The sequence below is a fragment of the Gossypium hirsutum genome, chromosome A09 (genome assembly GCF_007990345.1).
Source record: "Gossypium hirsutum isolate 1008001.06 chromosome A09, Gossypium_hirsutum_v2.1, whole genome shotgun sequence".
NCBI classification, from domain to species: Eukaryota; Viridiplantae; Streptophyta; class Magnoliopsida; order Malvales; family Malvaceae; genus Gossypium; species Gossypium hirsutum.
Window position 1 is genome coordinate 71,460,239 of NC_053432.1, and position 10,011 is coordinate 71,470,249.

General features: G+C 31.6%; 1 long non-coding RNA gene across 1 annotated transcript; it reads right to left on the reverse strand.

Moving 5' to 3' along the window:
* Positions 1-5,939: 5,939 nt before the first annotated feature.
* On the reverse strand, positions 5,940-7,029 carry LOC107890334 (uncharacterized). The gene is made up of 2 exons (XR_001681922.2): positions 6,517-7,029; positions 5,940-6,255 (listed from the first exon to the last, which is right to left on the reverse strand). It is a non-coding gene; the product is annotated as an uncharacterized lncRNA (long non-coding RNA).
* Between the last annotated feature and the right edge of the window lie 2,982 nt (positions 7,030-10,011).

Here is a 10,011-nt window from a genome sequence, read left to right on the forward strand (position 1 = left end):
AGTTAGAGATAGTGGATCATGATGCCATCTTATTAAGTTAAACTAATAATTAGATTAATGTAAGTAAATCATAATTAAACCAAATTAAATAAGATTAATTAAACCATAATCCAACCATATATATTAAGTTAGTGGAGAAAGGTGTAAAAGCCACCTTTCATCTTTATCTTCTTGCCCAAACTTGAAGAAAACTTAAGGAAACTTTATACATTCAACCTTAATTTTGTAAGTGAATTCAAGCCTTTTTCTTGTAGTTTTTATAGATTTGGGATCATAGGAGCTTGATTTAGATAGCACATATACTAAAATGTGAACTGTTAAAGTTTTAAAAAGTTGTCATCATTGATTTTTTTTGAAGAATTAGGCTTGAAATTGATAGGTTTTAAGCTTAGAATATAAAAAGGACTAGATTGTAAAGTTAATTTATCTTGTTTATTAACTTTGATACATTAGGGACCAAATTGAATAAATGTAAAACTTGTTATAAAATTATATTAAAAATAAAAAGTTATAAGGTCTCTAATGAGGATATTTGAAATCGGAGTTTAATCCAAGGCTAGGAATTGGAAGTTATGACTATCCCGATTTGAAGAACTAAATTGAATAAAATGTAAAATTTTAAGAATATCGAAAAATTGAGTTTGTATAGATTCATACATATCATGACACAGAATAGAATATATTGTATTGATTAATGATACAAAATGATTTTTTAGATAAAAAAAATCGGATAAAAGTGGAGTTCATCAAGGAAAAGCTAAAATAAGAATGAGATTTATTTCTATTTCAAGATAATTATAGCCACAACAATTAATTCATTCTTCAAATGAGAATGAGATTCCATTGGAACAAGTTGATAATAATGAGGAATTTTGTCAAAAATTAAGAAGAAGTAAAAAATTAAAAAGGCCAAAGATTTTGGACTAGATTTTATTATGTTCTTTGTAGGTAAAGGTAAAGGTATAGGCAATAAGACACCTTATTGATATAATATGGAATCTGATCCTATTGCATTTGAAGAGGCAATGAAATCTCTAGACTTTGCTTCTTGGAAAGAAACTATAAATGATGAGATGGTTTCAATAATAGGAAATCAAACTTGGACATTAGTTGATCTTCCATAAGATTTCAAACCAATATTTTCAAGAAGAAAATGAAGGCCAATGGAACGATTGAAAAATCTAAAGTAAAGTTGGCAGCCAAAGATTTTACACAAAATCAATGTATTGATTACTTTGATACTTATGCCCTAGTAGCAAGAATTGCTACGATTAGACTCTTAATATCACTTACCTCAATGTATAATTTGATTATTCTCCAAATGGATGTTAAAACTGCATTTTTAAATTGTGGATTAGAAGAGGAAGTGTACATGGAACAACCAGAAGGATTTGTTGTTCAAGGACAGGAGCATAAGATATGTAAACTTCTTAAATCTTTATATGAGCTTAAACAAGCACCAAAGCAATGTCACCAAAAGTTTGACAAAGTTGTTCTAGCTAATGAATCTAATAAGTACATGTATAGCAAATTTGAAAATGGAAAAGGTGTTATAATTTGCTTATATGTAGATGACATGCTCATATTTGGCACGGATTTGGAATAAATAGAAAACACAAAGAAATTATTATTAAGCAACTTCGCTATGAAGGATATGGGTGTAGCAAATGTTATTATTGGGATTAAAATAAGCAGAGAAGAAAAAAACTATAGCTTTGTCACAATCACATTACATTGAAAAGGTGCTTAAAAAGTTTGATCTTTTCAATTACATACCAACATTTATACCCATAGATCCTCAAGTAAAATTAGTATCTAATGCTGGTAGGAAAATTGATCAATTCAAATATGCAAGTCTAATTGGTTGTCTTATGTACATAGCAAGACCAGATATTACATATGTTGTTAGGAAATTGAGTAGGCACACAAGTAACCGAAGTAGCTTGCATTGGCAAACTTTAAATAGAATACTTAGGTACTTAAAGAAAACTATTAACTATAGGTTGCGCTATAGTGGATATCCTTCAATTTTAGAAGGGTATTTGGATATTAGTTGGATTACAAGTTTGAAAGATCATGCCTCTACCAGTGGATAGATCTTCATTCTTAACGGAGGTTTCATTTCTTGAAGTTCCAATAAACAAACATGTATTATTGATTCCACCATGGAAATTGAATTTATTGCATTAGATGTTACATCTAAAGAAGTAAAATGGTTAAGAAATTTGCTTCATGATGTACCTTTATGCCCTAAACCAGTTTCACCTGTTTCTATTTGCTGTGATAATGAGACTACTCTAGTAAAGGCATATAGCCAAATATATAATGGTAAGTCTAAACACATTGGATGGATTAAGAGATAGTTATATTCGACAATTAATCTTTGATGGAGTGATCACTATTAATTATGTGAGATCAAGTGAAAACTTAACGGATCCTTTGACAAAAAGTCTTGCTAAAGATGTAATGAATAAGACCTCAAAAGGGATGGTACTCAAGCCCATTAATAAGTGTCACCCTTGATGGAAACTTAACTCAACGTTTGGTATAAATTCAAGTCTTGAGTTCAATAAAACAAAGTTAATCATTAGTATGTGACTGCTAGCACTATAAATAAATCCATCCTAAGATTAAAATGCTAGGTACCGATAATGATAAGGGAAGGATGAGTAATGTACTCTTAATGGACTCATAATATAAATATATTAAAATGTTATAATTATGGGAACATTGTTGATAGGACTTACCTATGTGAGTGTGAAGTATGATTGCTTCTAGGAGCAAAAGGGCTTGACTCTAACAACACTTATGAAAAGAAGATATAGACACATGGTGATAATAGTGTCCCTAGATACTATGCATTGACTAATGTTGAAATAATTGTGTGAGATATGTTCGGTTAATCAAATGGAATAACTGGTTCAAAGCTTAGTTTACCATGCAATTTTGATTAATTTCAACATGTTTTCACTCAGTGAAGATTCAATCGTAAGACACCTTCATTTATGCAAATTAATTTTCAAGATTATCAAAATCTAAAATATTTTTAAAATAGAGGGAGATTGTTGGAACATTTTCAAATATTTATAGTATTCAAATAACTATAAATGAAATGGTGTAACTATTCAAAAGTTATATCTTTTGGTTATTGATCAAGAGTTATATCACTTGATTTTTTACAAAGAATTATAACTATTCAAAAACTATTACTTGTAATTCCCTCACACCCGAGACCGTCGCCAGAGTCGAGCTTGAGGTGTTACTAAACTTAATTCATTAAGTAAACAGCTCAAACAATTTATTTTTAAAAATTTCCAGACAAGCTGGCTAACTGCGTCACAGTTGCTTAAAAATTCATATCTCGAGTTCCAAAACTCGAAATTAATATCCGTAAATTTTCCTTGAAACTAGACTCATATATATATCTACTAATTTTTTTATAGAATTTTTTGTCTAGCAAATTAGTACAGTTTATTAGTTAAAGTCTTCCCTGTTTCAGGGTTCAACTACTCTGACCCCTGTGTATTACGAATCAGATATCTCCCAGTACAGAGTTTCAATGACTATGCCGTTTGTTTCTAAGGAATTCATACATATAAAATGTGAGTCCTAATTATTTTTAAAAAATTTATGGTGAATTTATAAAGTTATAACAGGGGATCCAGAAATTGCTCTGACCCTGTTTCACCAAAACGTAAATATCTCATAAAATACAACTTTTTTACCTATTTTATTTCTTACACATGAAAACAGATTCATTAAGCTTAAATTAAATATTTTATTCATCATATAATTCTATTTCTACTATTTTTAGTGATTTTTCAAATTCACGTCACTGCTGCTGTGTGATTCTATTTTATAGCCAATTTCACCATTTTATGGATTTCCATGCCATCCATGAGCTATATCATAAGATTATATACACAAAAGGATTATAATGTTATACATGCCAATTTAATTTTATTTAATACATACATTCATCAAAACAGCCCTTAGTACGAACTTTGGCAAAATTACCATTTTGCCCTTAAACTTTAACATATTTGCACTTTTGCCCCAAAGCTCGTAAATTAAACCTCATCTTATTTTCTTATGTTTTATGACATGCTGATCATTTTTCCCTTCTATGGCAACAGCAAATTCACACTCTAACATGTACTTATGACTATTAGGTATTTTACCGATTAAACCATTTTACTCGTTTTCACTTAAGACCGAGTAGCACAAGTTGTCTAACATAATTTAAAACTTCATATTCTATAATAAAACACCAAAACACACAAATTTCACCTATGGGTATTTTTCCAAATATGAATTCTAGGTTGACTTATTGTTAGCATAAGCTAAATCGAGCTACCAGGATTCCAAAAACGTAAAGAACATTAAAAACGGGGCTTGGAATCACTTACTATGGAGCTTGGAAGCTTGAAACAAACCCTAGCTATGGAGAACCCTTGAAATTTCGGCCTAATGAAGAAGATGGACAAAAATTGGCTTTTAATTTTGTTTTTAATTCATTTTAATAACTAAATGACCAAAATGCCCTTAATTAAAAACTATGGTGTTTTATCTTCCTTTAGGTATTTTTGTCTAAACTAGTATAATGGTCTAATTTCTATCCAAGGACCTCCACTTTAAAAACTCATTACTCACAAGTACTTAACACCTTTGTTAACTAGAACACACATTTTACAACTTTTGCAATTTAGTCCTAAATATCAAATTGGACCGTCTATCGATAAAATTTCTAAACGAAATTTTCACACAATCATGCAATCATGCCATAGACCTTAAAATGATAATAAAATAAATTTTTCTACCTCGGATTTGTGGTCACGAAACTACTATTCCGATTAGGCCCTAATTCGAGAATTACATTACTTGAATAGTTATGTTTATTTAAGAGATATTAGTTGAATAGTTATGTCTCTTTTGAATATGTGATTATTCAAACTAGGCATCTGTTGAAAGTTATGCCTCTATGAAGAAACATGAGAATCCTTATAAATAGGAGTGAGATTTCATTTGGAAAACATACCAAAAATTCTCAAAAGTTCTTTCTAATCTGCCTTCATCTTCAACTATTCTTAGATTGTTCTATAAAGAATTGTTATAGTAATTCTTTATAGAAATTAATTTTTCTTGTCATACTCTACTCAGTGCTTAGTAAACTATTTTCGTCAGTGCAAAATGTAAAAAGTCATCAAACTTCATTGTATCTTCGAGGTTCATCTGCATACCAAGTATGTATAAATAAGGGTGAATAAAACCTTAAAGATGGTAGCTTGATACATGTTTTGAAGTCCTATCTTATTGCTTCATTTTTCTATCCAAACCCCCATTCGTGTGTTTGAGATTTCACCGACATTCCACATTAACTGAGTCTATTGATTCTTTCCATTTGTAACATTAGTACTGCAAGTTTAATCATTATATCTAATGCAGGGGCAAGAACAAGCGCTCATCGTTGCTATTGCAAGGCTTGTTGATGCATGTGATGGTGAAAGTGGTCATCAATTTGCATATACATAATGATCTTTTACGTTCTTTTTTATAAAATACAGATAGCCCATTAATGAATTTTATTACTAATTTTTGTGTTTTTTTCTTTTCTTTTCCTCCATTTGATTTGGGAAGAAAAGCAATTTCTTTCTTTTCTCTTATGGCATGGATGGCACAAGAATGGAGAGAGATAATGGTTTAATTCTCTCTCCCACTAATAGTTATAATACTTAGATTAGTAATAATGTAACTAACATAATTAATCATGTTTAGCTTAAATATATTATAATTATAATATGAATATTTAAATGGATTTAATCATCTTCTTTCCACTATCTCATAAGAAACAATGGTTAAATAACCATTAAATCTCCTGATTAATTACTATTTAAGTCTTTAATGCATTTTTTAAATTAAAAATTCAATAGCGATTGCACTTTTATAATTTAATCATTAAATTATAATAAATGATTTTCTCATTTGTACAGGCCCAAATTTTCCCGGGCCCATACACATACAAAACCAAAAAACAAAAACAAATAATAATACAGTCCAATACAAAATTACAGCCCAAATTAAAAAACCTAAACAGACCCAAAAATAAACCACCAAACCCTAAGCCCAAAAGGGCCCAAAACCTTAACATTTTTGGCAGAAAAAATCCCTACTGCTGCCGCCTCCAACAGCCCTCGCCACACACGGCCTTCACCTCCACGCGCGCCGCTCCGCCAAGTTCGCCCCACGTCGCCATGCCTGCGGAAAAAACGCAGCAAAATAGAGGTTTTACTGTATTTTCAGGTATAAAAACCCAAATAAACCATTGTATTGGGGGAATACAGTACAGATATAGAGAAAATAGAGAGCAGAATCCGAATTTTTCATATACAAAACAGTTTTTCAATTAAATGAGAACAATTTTTATTCTTTTGGAAAGGTGATTTGCGGCTTTGATTTTACTATTTAAGTTTTTTTTTACAACAAAAGAAAAAAGAAAGCAAAGAGGGTCGAAGGTACTTGGTTGTGGCTCCTCCGGCCGCCGTTATTCGTGATCGAGGCGGATTAGCAGCAGGGGCCGATCCATTTGTGTCCTAACAGAGTGAAAAAGGAAGAAAACCTTCAGAGTGAAAAAGGAAGAAAACCTTTCTTTTTTCTTTTTGATTTGTAGCAGACGACATTTGGGGGGGGGGGGGAGGGGGAAGGCTTTTATTTTTTATGCAAACCAAACGGCGCCTTTTGGAATAAGGGGGATCTGCGCCCTTTTCACCTTAATTGGTTGATTTTCGTACGTGGTCCTCTTTCTTTGTGGATCCATTCAATTGAGTCCTGTTGGATTTCATTTGCTTTTTTTTTTTAATTTTTCTTTGGGATTTGCATACTGTTTCAATTCAGTCCGCATCTAAACGTTGTGTTTTGGGATTTGGAATATTTCCAGTTTTAGTTCTCATATATTCGCGCGCATTGCGCTTTGGTCCCTATTTCTATTTCAATGGTTTTTTATTAATTGTCCCTTTTAATTTGATTTTACTTCAATTAGGTTTTTATTTCAATTTGTATATTTCATTTTTTTTATATTATTCATTTTAGCATTCATCTTTTAATTTTTTTTATATAGATTAACTTTAATAAGTTTACTTTGTTTTTCATTTTTATTTTTTTAATTATTATTTTAAAAATCTCTTCTACATCATATTGTTTTAATTTTTTTTCCTTTAATTTAAATTACCCTTATATATTATTATATATATAGTATATATTAAAATCAGTTGTCCATGTACATTATCAATTTCATGTAGTTTCATATTTATATTCTCTCAAAAATTTATTTTTTTTAAAGATTCTATTGTGCTAAATACTTTTTTTTAAACACTATTATTCATTTTTTTTATATTATTTTCATTAAGTTTTTACTTTATGTACACTAATAAACAAATTTTGTTTTAAATTTTTTGTATGGTTGTTGATTTTATATTATATAGATTGTAATTCATATATATTCTTATATTGTCATATGATTGTATATATAATTCATTTAAACTTTTTAGTATGTATATTATTTATTTTAAAATTTGGCCTGGGCATACATTACTATTTTTATATACATAATTGATATTATATTTTTATTTTAGTTTTAAATTGTTCTGTATAGCATTATTGTTAAATTTCATCTTATAATATTTATTTTGAAATTCATTTATATGATAGACTTTATATTTATGCATTAATGCTTACGTATTGTTTGTTTGTCTATTGTTTGTTTTTGGTGTGTTTTAATTTACGTATTTGCACCTTTGTATTATTGTTGATAAATGGTGTTGTATATTAATCATGTACATATTCCATATTAGTTACCTCGTTTTCTAGTTCTGTGCATTGATTTATAATTGAGATTACCAACTTGGTTGCTTTAAATTGTTCGTTTCATTGTTTTTCAAATAAACTGAATAAATGTACTCCACCGTTTTTATAACCACCCGCATTTAAAAAAAACCCCTCTTAACATAATGAGATATTTTGTGTTTGGAAATTCGAGATATCATGCCCTAACGTGCTGGGTTTCGATTCTTTGTTTGACCGAATAACTGAATGTCCTTTTGAAATTTCATCCATGTTTTCTTAAATTAAAATGAGGCAATATTTTGTGTTTGGGAACTCGAGAAGTTGTGCCCTAACGTGCTGAGTTTCGATTTCTCGTTTGATCAAATAACTAAATATCCTTTTAAAAGTTCCACTGCATGAATTTTGGAAATTATAAGATGACCTTGGTATAGAGAGTTTGAAATGTCGTATCCTAACGTGCTGGATATGATATTTTATTCTTTCGCAACAAGAGAATCTCGACATTCAATTCGAGTTATCCAAACATTTTTAAAAGGAGATTGCATTTTCAAAACTTTTCAAATTTTTGATATTAGGACATAAATGAATCAATTAGGTATCAATTTTGAGCGTTACGAGGGTGCTAATCTTTCCTCGTACGTAACCGACTCCCGAACCCGTTTCTTGATTTTTCGTAGGCCAAAATCCATACTTCTTTAAAATGATTCATTAGGTGATCCGATCACACCTAAACCAAAAAGATTGGTGGCGACTCCATAATTCGCTTTTTAAAGTCGATCCCTGTTTTTCAAAAAAATGGTTTTAACATCGATTTAATTATTTGATCATCCTCTAATATATTTCATACTAAATAATAAATTATTTTATTCATAATTTCACGAACTTGATTTACGAAATTGGATTCCAAAATCGTATTTTTCAGTACCGTCTAAAATTAGATCATTACAATAATATTTGCGACATCAATCGTGGGGAAAATTAGGGAGGTGATGTAATAAAATGGAGAATATTATATTGGACTTTCACAACTTGGAGTGAGTGCAAAATACATAGATTGTATGACGAGGTCAAATAAATGCACCAAGTTTTTGGTTTCTAAATAATATGACATTTCAACTCTGGTATGTTCACACGAAGTCATTGTCTGAATTATCTAGATACCCAGGAGACTAATCAAATTTATTTCTCTTTTGGATTTTCAGATGGAGATCGACCATCTCACAAGCAGCCAATGGACCGATTATGAAGAAGTAGCAAGTAGTGATTTTGCGGATGCCATGTAAGCAACCGACTTACAGTCTGCATTAAAATCATAAAGAGTTAAAGGGTTTGCATCAGTAGATTTCTATTTTTGGGCATCTGGTCCTTTGTAGAAAGCTGACAAAATCTTGTAAAAAGGATGAGTGCTCTAACATCATTTACATGGAAAATAGCTCCTTGGCTGAAAGGGAGGTGTAGGTTGAGAACTTGTGTAACACCCCAAACCCGGCCCAGACGTTATGGTCGGATCTGACATGCCACATCGAAGCATTCAAAACATTTTATATTGTTGATCCAGAAAAAACTTATCGGTCACATTTGTTGAAGAAATGTCCAAGGAAATCCGCGCTTAAGAAGAAGCCAGTGGGTAAGGCCTTGGGACTTGGTTCAAGCGCAAGGGGTGTTGAACCTAAGGAGGCCAAAAGCGAGAAGAAGCCAGTCGAGTGCTTCTTATGTCATGGTCCGCATCGGTTGCGGAAGTGTCCGAGGAAGTCTGTTATCGATGGGAATGATCGAGCAGATACGGAGCCCAAGAAGCTTGGTTCGAGCAAGGGTAAAGCCGAAGCCAAGAGGGCTAAGAGGAGCAAAAAGAAGCGAGTAAAGTGCTTCTTGTGCCGTGGTCCGCATGAGTTGCGGAACTGTCCAAAGCAAGCCGTAGTCAAAGGAAAGGCAACGTCCGAGCATAGAGAGTCGTCGGAGGGGCTTCCACCCAAGGGAGAGGTGAGTTTGTCATCGAACTTAGAGGAAGAAGTTGCGATGAAAACAGTGAAGCTAGGAACAATGAGGCTCGAATCGAGTGAAGCGTCGGAGTTGGCTGAGTCATCGACAAGGCTTCCACCTATGGGAGAGGTGGGTGGTGCATCGGACTTCAAGGAAAAAGAAGTGATGCATGTGGGATAGTTGACCCGAGTA